We start from the raw sequence: 12,139 nt of genomic DNA on the forward strand, positions 1-12,139 counted from the left end.
GTTTCAAGGGTCCAATAACTTCATCAGCCTGCTCTTCTTCATTATCCTCGGACTCAGACGAGTGTTCTTGAGCAACACCTTTGCCTCTCTCTTCCCTAGAGGGCATTCCTCCTTTTCCTCTTCCCGCTGTCACTTTAGCTAAGCCCTTTCCCCTTCCACTTTCTCGGCCTCTCATAGCTTGAGTTTTGGTCCGGCATACGGTCACAATGTCCCTTTCATATTGTTCAGTGGCTCCTCCTTCTTCAATGTGGATGCCTCTGCCTGAGGCCACTTTGCGGACTCTTTCACCGCTTGCGTGTCCACTTCCACTATCTTCCGAGTGTGCCGGAGCTCTTGCTTCTTGAGCGCGAGGGTCACTCTTTTGTTTCTTTTTCCTTTCGAAAGTATGACCCTTCACAAAACGATCTCCGGCCATTGCAAAAATCCTAGGAGATATAGAATGAACAAAGGATGTGAGGAAAAAAAGATTGGAAAGGAGCTGCTGAAAAAACAGGCTGATACCAGAGTATCCGGTGAACACCGGATACTCCGGTCAGCCCCGAGAAATCTCCCAAACCCTAGGGTTTTGGAAGATTCGGCTGACTAGAGTTGAAACAAGTTTGGGGATGAGTTCTAGGAGGTATTAGGAGCTATTCTACCAAGGGAAAATGATCCTAGACAAGGGCATTTATAGATCGGGAAGATTTTTGAAAAAGTACCTTTTGAGCTCAAATCCTCCGGGGATCTTGATGAATAGGAATCTTCGGAGGTTCTGGCCTTGAATCCAAGTGAGAAACTATGCAAATCTTAAGCTCCTTGGTTGTTTCTCAAAAATCGCCGGAGAGGGTGCTTTTGGGAGAGAGGAGTTGAGAGTAGATGAAAAGGAAGAACTGTTCGGGCAGGGGAGTTATGTAGGAATCTGGAGACACCGGAGACTCCGTTGCAGACCGGAGACTCCGGTGCAGACCGGAGACTCCGGTGAAGACCGGACTATCCAGTAACTGGAACCAGGATAGGAATCAGCTTGAGCTGTGAACAGTGTCAGGTCCGGATACTCCGGTGAACACCGGACATTCCGGAACCTGGAACTGTGACAAAATAGATTTAGAGCTGAGATTTGGGGAGGAGTTTTTCGGGAGAGAATTGTTGGACATAAGGACTAATTTGCTAAATGTGATCCACCAACAAGCATCATTACATAACTATGATCACAAATTGCAAATCATGATCGAGAGATCAAAGAGCCAAATAATTTTGAGAAAATCACTCAAAAATGCAGTTTTCACAAACTCTTAACTAAGAAAGCTATAAATCTATAACAAGCAAATATATGCAACTGTTCAAGCCACGTTTCGAGAATCTAGGATATTTAATTCACTTCTCAACTCGCAAAACCTTTGCTCGTCTAGTGGCTTAGTGAGGATATCGGCTAATTGTCTTTCGGTTCTCACATGGCTAATATCAATATCCCCTTTTGTTGTATGATCTCTCAAGAAATGATGTCTAATGTCTATGTGCTTGGTTCTTGAGTGTTGTACGGGATTGTTGGCTATTTTGATGGCACTCTCATTATCACACAAAAGTAGAATTTTGGATGTTTTGTGGCCATAGTCTCTTAAAGTTTGCCTCATCCATAGGAGTTGAGCACAACAAGCTCCCGCAGCAACATATTCGGCTTCGGCGGTAGATAGACCTACCCAAGAATTGGCAAGTTCCCGAAGTGCTTTTTCTATCTACTTTGCAACCGGCATAATCGGAGTCCGAATAGCCGATAAGGTCGAAGGATGACCCTTTAGGATACCATAAGCCAAGGTATGGAGTATGAACTAAATATCAAAGAATCCTCTTAACGGCCATTAAATGGCATTCTTTGGGAGCGGCTTGAAATCTTGCACACATGCACACACTAAGCATGATATCGGACCTAGATGCACATAAATAAAGCAAAGAGCCTATCATGGAACGATATACCTTTTGATCCACGCTTTTGCCTTCTCCATTGAGATCAAAGTGTCCATTAGTTTGCATGGACGTCTTGATTGGTTTGGCATTCTCCATGTCAAACTTCTTGAGCATGTCTTTGATATACTTGGTTTGGCAAATGAAGGTTCCTTCCTTGAGTTGTTTGATTTGAAATTCGATAAAGAACTTCAATTCTCCTATCATGGACATCTCAAATCTCCTTGTCATGATCCTACTAAAGTCTTTACAAAATTGTTGATTAGTAGACCAAATATAATGTCATCGACATATATTTGGCAAACAAATAAATCATTATCAACATTCTTAGTAAAAAGAGTAGAGTCGGCTTTGCCTATTTCAAAGCCCTTTTTGACAAGAAAATTCCTAAGGCATTCATACTATGCTCTAGGAGCTTGCTTTAGCTCATAGAGCGCCTTATGGAGTTTGAAAACATGTCTGGGATGTTTGGGATCTTCAAAGCTGGGCGGTTGCTCCACATATACCAATTCGGAGATTGGTCTATTGAGAAATACGCTCTTCACATCCATTTGATATAGCTTGAAATCATGGTGATTACTGCATAGGCTAATAAAATACGAATTGACTCAAGCCTAGCTACGGGAGCTTATGTCTCACCAAAATCCAAACCTTCGATTTGAGTGAACCCTTGAGCAACCAAGCGAGCTTTGTTCCTTGTTACTATCCCATTTTCATCTTGTTTATTGCGGAAGACCCATTTTGTCCCAATCACATTTTGCTTTGGCCTTTCCACCAAAGACCAAACTTCATTTCTTTTGAAGTTGTTCAATTCTTCTTGCATAGCCATCACCCAATCCAGATCATCAAGCGCTTCTTCTACCTTCAAAGGCTCCAAAGAGGAAACAAAAGAGTAAAATTCACAAAATTTGCAATTCTTGAACGAGTAGTTACCCCCTTTTGTATATCACCAAATATGTTGTCCAGGGGGTGATCTCTTTGGATGCTTTGATGAACGCGTGGGTGTGGCACTTGTGATTGATGTTGGATGTCTTCCACTTCATCATCCAAAAAATTATTTGGGTCTTCAAGGTCTTGATGTTGGTCTTGTGGTCTTTTGTCGTCTTGATCTTGAGTTGATGTTGATGGTTCTATTTGCATTGATGAAGATGGTTGATCTTGATCATTTTGAGCCTCTTGAATCTTTTGTTGCTCTAAGGGCTTGATTTCGCCAATTACCATCTTCTTGATTGCTTCGCTTGGTATTTCTTCGTCACCTAGCACATTAGGATCAACTTGCTCCACTTGAGAGCCATTAGATTCATCAAATGTTACGTCTCTCGCAATTTCAACGCACCCGGTGGTTTTGTTAAAAATTCGGTAGGCGTAGGCATTTGATCCATAACCAAGCATAAACCCTTCATCTACTTTTGGAGCAAAATTTGAACTTCTAGCTTTCTTATTTAAAATAAAACATTTGCTACCAAAGATCTTAAAGTAGGAAACGTTTGGTTTGTTACCGGTTAGAAGCTCATATGCTGTCTTATTCAATATCTTGTGTAAATACAACCGGTTGATGGCGTGTCATGCGGTGTTGATTGCTTCCGCCCAAAATTGATCCGATACCTTGTATTCATCAAGCATTGTTCTTGCGGACTCAATTAGAGTCCTATTCTTTCTCTCGACTACTCCATTTTGTTGAGGGGAGTAGGGAGCCGAGAATTCATGCTTGATTCCCTCTTCATCAAGAAACTCTTCAACTTGTGTGTTCTTAAACTCGCTTTCATTGTCGCTTTTCACTCTCTTGATCTTCACTTCGAACTCATTTTGGGTCTTCTTACAAACTTCTTAAAAATAGCTTGTGTTTCGCTTTTATCATGCAAGAAGAATACCCAAGTGAAACGTGAAAAGTCATCAACAATAACTAAACCATATTTGTTACCTCCAATACTTATGTAGGTGATTGGCCCAAATAAGTCCATGTGGAGGAGTTCCAATAGTCTTGTAGTGGTCATCACATTTTTCACGGGATGAGATGCTCCAACTTATTTTTCCGCTTGACAAGCACTACAAATTCTATTTTTCTCAAAAGACACATTTGTTAGTCCTAGGATGTGTTCGCCCTTTTGAAGTTTAGACAAATTCCTCATGCCAACATGAGCAAGTCGGTGATGCCAAAGCCAACCCATGCTAGACTTAGCCATCAAGCAAGTTTTAGGCTTCACTTCATCCGTTGAAAAATCAACAAGATAAAGTTTACCCTTCAACTTACCGGTGAAAGCTATTGAGGCGTCTTCCCTTCTAGAGACAATCACACCCTCATTTGTAAAAAGACAATTATAACCTATCTCACATAATTGGGATACGGATAATAAATTATAATTAAGAGATTTGACTAACAAGACATTTGAAATAGAATGATCATTTGAGATGGCGATTTTACCTAGGCCTATTACCTCTCCTTTTCCATTATCGCCAAAAATAATATTTTCATGAGGTCCTCCATTTTCTTCAAAGGAGTAAAACATACTCTTTTTTCTCCGGTCATGTGATTTGTACATCCACTATCAATGACCCAACTTGATCCACCGGAGGAGTATACCTACAAAACAAAGTTATGCCTTTATTTTAGGTACCCAAATTTGTTTGGGTCCTTTAGCGTTAGTCACAAGCACTTTTGGCACCCACACATTCCTTTTAACAATTCTATCTCTTGTGCGGGGACCAACATAGAGAGGAACCACTTTTCCACGGTGGTCTCTCTTGAGCATATATGAGGCATAGAATGAACATTGGGAAGTATGAGCCTTCGGTTGCCTTGTTTGAGCCGTGTGATTAACTTGATTGCCTCCTTTGACAAACTTGAGGTATTCCACTCTATTCAATAGCACACGACCATTTGGCTTGCTCGTGTATTGGTCAAATCCAAGACCTCCCTTTTGCTTGTTGTCTTTGGCTTGGATGGTTTTGTAAAGTGCATCTTTTGATTATAGGTTATGATGCACCCATATTTGACCAAGGCATTTAGCCTCTCATTTTCCTTTTGTAACGCTTGCAAGGATTCAACATTAGTTGTACATGCATTTATATCAAAGTTGGAACAACGAGAGATCCATTGCTAGTAGATGCACTAGATAGTAAATTTGCTTCACTAGAGTTGGATGAGCCTCTCTTAAGGATATCAATTTGTGTTTCAAGAGTTTTATAATTTTCATCTAAACAAGATAATTTCTCTTGAAGCAAGAAATTGTTACTCTTAAGGTCGGCAATTGAGGAATTGGCTAAATCATAATCTTTAGACAATTTCTCAACTTTTTCCTTCTTTTTAGCAAAGAGCTCCTCGAGTTCAAGGTTTCTCTCCTTTTCAAGGATGAGCAAGTCTTCTTGTCTCTCGAGGGTCTCTTCATGACTATCTATTGTATCCATTAGCTCCTTTATTTTAGCCATAACATTTTTATTCAAACCTTTGAACAAGTTATCACAATCACTATCATACTCACTATCACTATCTAAAAGCTTGTATTGAGATTTTACCTTGCGGCTTTTAGCCATGAAGCACTTCGGGGAGTCGTCATCATCATCACTCATTAAGAGTGATTTTCTTGGTGTAGGCTCATGAATGGCAATGGTGGCGACTCCTTCATCATCGGAGTCGGAGTCGGAGTTTGAATCCCACTCTTCTCCAATGTGTGCTTGGCCCGAATACTTTTTCTTGTACATCTTGTTCTTGTCCTTCTTGTATGGCTTGACTTTGTTGTCTTCTTTGTCCTTTCCTTTCTTCTTGTTTGGACAATCGGCTATAAAGTGACCAACTTCGCCACATTCATAGCATGCCCTCCTTGATGTTCTCTTCTTAGGCATGTCTCTCTTGTATTTTGAATAGCCTCCCTTTCTCATGAATTTTTTGAACCTTTTCACAAAGAAAGCCATTTCTTCATCTTCGGAGCTTTCATCTTCACTTATACTTGATTCTTGGACTTGCTTGCTCTTGCTTGCCTTGAATGCAACTGTGAGGAACCGTCCAAATAGTATTCTAACTAATCATCAGGAGGATCATTATTCATGATCACAACCTCGACGATTAACCAGAATACCATTCCGGTAGTCCCGGCACGTGTTTTGTGCCCAGGATCGGAACACATGCCTTCCAACTCAAATATCACAACACAGTTTAATAGAGAGCAAATAATTAAACTGAATTACAATTATTAAACATGCAACTGCTTCCACAATTTACAACAAAAGAGGAACAACAACAACTATGCAGCGGAAGATAAACCTATACAACAAAAGAGTATGGAGCCGTATGCCCTTAGGCTCCATACCAAAAGCGCCGGAGTTCGGAGCAGAAGGTGCTACTCCTGCCCGCCACCCTGATCGGCAGGCACAAAGTAGCCGAACACCGCCTCTTCCTCGCCAACCTGAGAACCTGAAAACAACTTAAGGGTAGCACCCCTTAGTACGAAGGTACTAGCAAGTCTTACACAGTATGAGTATATATATTCTCGACTCCAAGGATCATGCATTTAAAGCTGTAGCAAGGATTAAGACATGTTTAAGTTCATTAAGCGGTAAGCAACCTAGACTCTAGGTGTAAGCAACTGACTTAACCAACCACCGACTCAAACTCTGCCAACCAACTGACCACATCAGATATGTAAACAACAAGTGTATAAAAGTAAGCCCTTACCACCAAATCATCGACCACATACCGACCAAACCACCCAAATCCAACCATGCCACAACCCACATCGAAACTCTACGACCAAACATGGTCGCTCGGTGGAGATAAGCGATAGCGATGCTCATGACCGAGAGCGCGGCAGTTCGAACTGATTATACACCCTGCAGGGGGATACTCCTGGACCCACACGACACAGGGACCATACGGCTTGTGCCACCCGCTAAGATGCACACAAGGGGGTACCCGTGACAACCTTTCCCAACCAGGCCCAACCATGTGGATCAACCATAGCTCGGCACGACGGTATTAGAACTACTCCCCGAGCAAACTAATACCGCTAAAAGCCCGGACTCAAACCAGACTCACACCGTCTATGACGAGGCCCACATGACCACGTCTGCGAAGGTAATCGGCTCGCCTACCATTATATCAGCATGTGGTGAGTAAGGTAAGTGCTAAAGCCGACTACACCGATGATCGGTGCTTAACCGGTGCAAGCGGTCTACGGTGTCCGGGTTCCCTCCCCGAACTGCTTGAGGACTCCTCGTGAGCAGATGACACCCCTAACACCGCCCACACCTCGTCTCAACTCACCACTCACCAAACCGACTCATCCTCAACACAACCACAAGTGTGAACAAGTAATAAGCCCTAGGCTCGCGACAACGGTGGACGCCGTCGTCGACTTCTACCGGAAAGCCTAAGTACCACTAAGTATAGCGAATTATCATTAGACCTCGACGACACCACTAGGCTCCTAGGAACAACACATGACACGTGACCAAAATGGGATAATGCATCGGCATAGGTTCTACCCAACTCGGTACCCGACACATGCAATGTATACATAAGCGTAGATAACATATTAAATTTTTAAGTAGACACGGTGCAATATGAACGATGCTTGCCTTGCTGCCCTAGCTGCTGCTCACAGCTACCCGAGTCATAATCACCACTGCGGGAACCTCCGGGGACAGCCTCGTTCGCCTCGTTCGCCGGGTCGAAGTTCCCTAAAAGAATCACGCATGCAATGTAATGAATATGAATGACATGTAATGAAAGATGCTTCACTGTAAGACAACAGTGGAGATGCAATGCACTTATGCCATGAGTTAAAAGCCTTAAGGATTTCCTTATCTGAACTACTGTTTAGCATTTAACAACTTCCTAGATGGATTAAGCTAAACTCTAAGCTTAAGTCTAAAAGAAAACTAACTATACTTAACACGAGGGTAACTCTTCTAAGTGAATAGGGAACCCACTAATAGGATTTACACAACTCGATTTATGGACCAACCAAATATGAAAGGCTTAAAAATTAAAACCATTTTGACAACTCATTAATCCTCAGTAAGCATTTCATAAACCCTAGCACTTTTAAAGAACATGGCATAATTTAACAAGATTGACAAAATTGGATTTACCAATTTTGGACTTCTCAAAAATTGTTTAAGAATTATTGAAGATTAAACACATTTCATTAATTGAACAAATTTAATTATACATTTCACAACACCTAGTATTTTTCATGTGCAGAGTATGACAATACAAGGCCAACAAAATTAGATTCATCAATTTTGGAAATACCAAACTTTAACTATGAATTATCAAAGCCTAGACATATTTCATTAACTCAATAATTCACAGCACACATTTCATGGCTACTGGTATTTTTAATGGATAGATCATGTTACAACAAAACCAACAAAATTGGTTTCATGAATTTTGGAGCTCTACAAAATTTCCTATGCATTTTTCAAGTTTTCAGCCGATTTATCAACTCAACAGATGTTCATTTCGCAATTTCCGATTTTCTCTAATATTCAAATGGGCCCACACCTTTTTCTACCGGCACCGTTCCAGCCCCAGTTACTGACCGGTGGGGCCGGATCCCTTGACCGAAGTCAAAATCGGCCATGGCAGCTGCGCGCGCGCAAATGGAGGACGGCCGGTGGCCCTTGCGGTGGCTGCCGGCGGCGAGCGGCAGCCTGCACGGCTCGGCCGAGGGCGAAAACGGCACTAGCGCGAGCACGCGGTCACGGTGGGGGCACACGTCGACGCCGGCGACGGCCGGAGCACGGCGAGCGGCGGCGAGGGGCAAAACTAGCACGGCGGCGGCACAGCTTTGACACGCCGACGGCGAACGGCGACGCAATAAGCCTGGCCGAGCACACCAATACGTTCTACGCGAGCGCGTAGAGCTAACGGCGCGCTTCCCGACCGACGAGCTCGATGGCGGCCTGACCGGCGGCGTGCGTGGGGAGGCGGCGGCGACTCAACCACCGCGGAACACCGCGCCGGCAACGGGACAGAAAGAAGACAGCGCGCGCATAAGGCGTACAGGAGTATGGGGAAGCTCACCGTGCAGCGGTTTAGGCTGGCGAGGCTGTAGAATAGCGGGGCGACGGAGGACGGCGGAGCTCGGCTACCGCCGTTGGGGAAGAAGGTGCGGGCTGCTCCAACCCGTGCGGGAAACGACCGGGGAAGGAGGGGAAACGGCGAAGGAGGGCCTTGGTGACCTCCCTCTGTGCTCTACATTGCTCGGGCTCGGCGGAAAACGCCGGCGGCGCGGTGATTTGGCCGGCGGCCAGTGCGTGTAAGCGTGCTCTGCGCTTTGCTTTCCGGCCGCGCGAGAGAAGGAGCAGAGAGAGAGAGAGAGAGAGAGAGAGAAGAGGGCGGGGAGGGGAAGATAAGGACACGGCGCCGTGTCCGGGCTTCCGGCAACGTGGCCTGGCCACCGAAGTCAACAAAGGCGGCCGCCGCTTGCTCTGTGAGAGCGGGAGAAGGGGGAGCAGAGCCGTGTGCGTGCGAAGGGGATGACAGGCGGGGCTGATGAACAGTAACCGGCAGGCAAAAAAATATCTTCACCACTTTGGTTATCAAGGTGGAGGTCTTACTGTGGTCTAAAATTTGTGGAACAAATTTTGTTGGCTTCTATAAATCATGAACAATCCATTTTACCTTGTTTGACCCAAAAATCTTGCACCAAATTCAAATGAAAATTCTCCAAAGAGACAAGCTTTTCTAACTTGTGTTGATTTTTATGCCTATAAAATAATCCCCAAAAATTTGGGAAAATTCATTTATATTCTCCTCCAGGCACCTACTAATTTCTAAAATTGTCACCGGCCCTATGTTCCATAGAATTTTTAGGAGATGCTTCACAACGCATTAGTTAAACCCAGTTCAATTAAATTCGGTTTAATCCACACTGCAAGTCTATGTGGCTCAAAACGAAAACAAATGATGCTCATTAGCACTTAATTACGTGTTTAGAAACTCTGGGCCGTGACAGCAACCTCCTTGTTCCTTGAGGTTGAGCTTTGTTTTGCATGAATCTTCACTTCATTTGCTTCTTCCTCCATGAGCTCATGAGCAAGAATCCTTCCAAGCACATCGCTTGGTGTGAGCCTCTTGTAGTTCCTTCTCTCTCGGAGGAGCGTCACCAAAGTGGGATTTCTAGGAGCAAATGCTCTAAGTAATCTCTTCATCACTTTGTGATCATCAATGTCCTCGCTTCCGAGCCCTCTTAGCTTGTTCACAAGCACCATCATCCGATCATACATTGCTTGAGGAGTTTCATGATCCTCCATCACAAATCTTCCTAGCTTTCCCTCAAGCAACTCTATTTTGGATTCTCTCACACTTGTAGTCCCTTCATGAGCAACTTGAAGTGTATCCCAAATTTGCTTAGCTTCTTCAAGTCCATCCACTTTATTGAATTCTTCCGGACTCAAGGCACTAAGCAACACACTTGTGGCTTGAGCATTGCGATTCATATTTTGTTCTTCACTTGAGGTGAGCTCTTGATCTTCCTCCGGCAACTCAAAACCTGTACAAACAATCTTCCAAATACTTGGATGAAGAGAGATTAAATGCATTTTTATTTTGTGCCTCCAAGCGGCATAATGTGTACCATCGAAGAATGGTGCACGCCCGGAAGGCACGGAAATATAATTGCTTGAAGAATTCAAACGATCATAATTGAAAGGAATTTCACTTCCCTTTCCTTTACCATTACCATCGTCACTCCTTGATGGATCATCTTTAAAACCCCTCGAACTTCCGGATGTCGACATAATGATTTCCTCCAAGCGGTGAAGCCTTGTAGGAGGTTAGGCTCTGATACCAGGACCGGAGACTCCGGTGTTCACCGGAGACTCCGGTAATTTAACAGAACTGTAACGGCTAGTTCTGACACGTTCTGTGACCGTTCTGACGCCGTTTTTGGATTTAGGGCCGGATACTCCGGTGTACACCGGATACTCCGGTTAGTTCTGACAAAACAGTAACAGCTAGTTTTTGAGAGAGGACTATAAATGCTCCCACACCCTATGGTATTTAGGGCTTGCTGTTGCTAGTGAACTTTAGACCTCTTGAGCACTTTAAGAGCATTCAAAGACCCTTCAACCACCTCTAGTGCAAAGTTTGCAAATTTTTAGAGAGTTTGTGTTTAGAGAGAGTTCAAGCCACTTGAGCATTGAGTTCTTCATCGAGCATTCACTGCGATCATTTCTCTTGAAGCTTTGTGCTTCTAGACGGCAAGGCGTCGCCCGTAGAGCACCCAAAACTTATGGAGTGCCACGGGAAGTTTGTAAACATCTTCGAATTGAGTAAGAATTTCTACCTTGATCTTGGTGGTCGCTAGAAGAGGATAGGGTTGGAAAAGACCCGGCTCTTTGTGAGCTCCTCAACGAAGACGTAGGCACTTCTTTGTGAGGTGGCCAAACTTCGGGATAATCTCTCGCGTTCGTATTTGTGCTATTTGCTTTATTGTGTGAATTTTGTGATTTGTCATATAAATTGCTCTAGTGATCATCTTGCTAGTGTAAAGTGTTATTCTAGCTCTATGATATCCAGTAGACCTAGCTTCAACCCTTAGATTCTAGCTATTAGCTTTAATTCGTAGTTGTTCTAATTCCTGTATAGACCGGAGACTCCGGACTAGACCGGATACTCCGGACCATACCGGAGTATCCGACCTTCACCGGAGTATCCGGCAGATTTAATCCACTATTTTAGTTTTAATTTTCAGAAAAGCCTATTCACCCCCCTCTAGGCACTTTCACTACCCCTGCGCAGTATTCCATTGTTTGCATGCCCAAAGTGCTTAGTGTGATGCTATCGTCATCACTCGAATGATGGTGCAATTTATTTTAGACTTAGGCAAAGCTTGATAACGACAATGTGTGCAAAGTTATTATAGATGGTGGGAGTTGTTATAATTTGGCCAACAAAGACTTGTGCAACAAGTTGGGTTTGATGTATTTGCCGCATTCACGCTCGTATCATGTGCAATGGTTGAGCGACAAAGAGGAAGTGAAGATGACATATATGGTATGTGTGACATTTACTATTGAAAAGTACACCGACACTGTAGATTACGATGTTGTGCCTATGACAGTGTGTCACTTGCTATTGGGACGGCCATGACAATATGACCATTCGGTTATTCACGATGGATGTACCAATCACTATACATTCCGATGGAACAATAAGGAGATCATCTTGAAGCCATTTACACCACAACAAATTGTA

The sequence above is a fragment of the Phragmites australis genome, chromosome 20 (genome assembly GCF_958298935.1).
Source record: "Phragmites australis chromosome 20, lpPhrAust1.1, whole genome shotgun sequence".
Classification (NCBI taxonomy): domain Eukaryota; kingdom Viridiplantae; phylum Streptophyta; class Magnoliopsida; order Poales; family Poaceae; genus Phragmites; species Phragmites australis.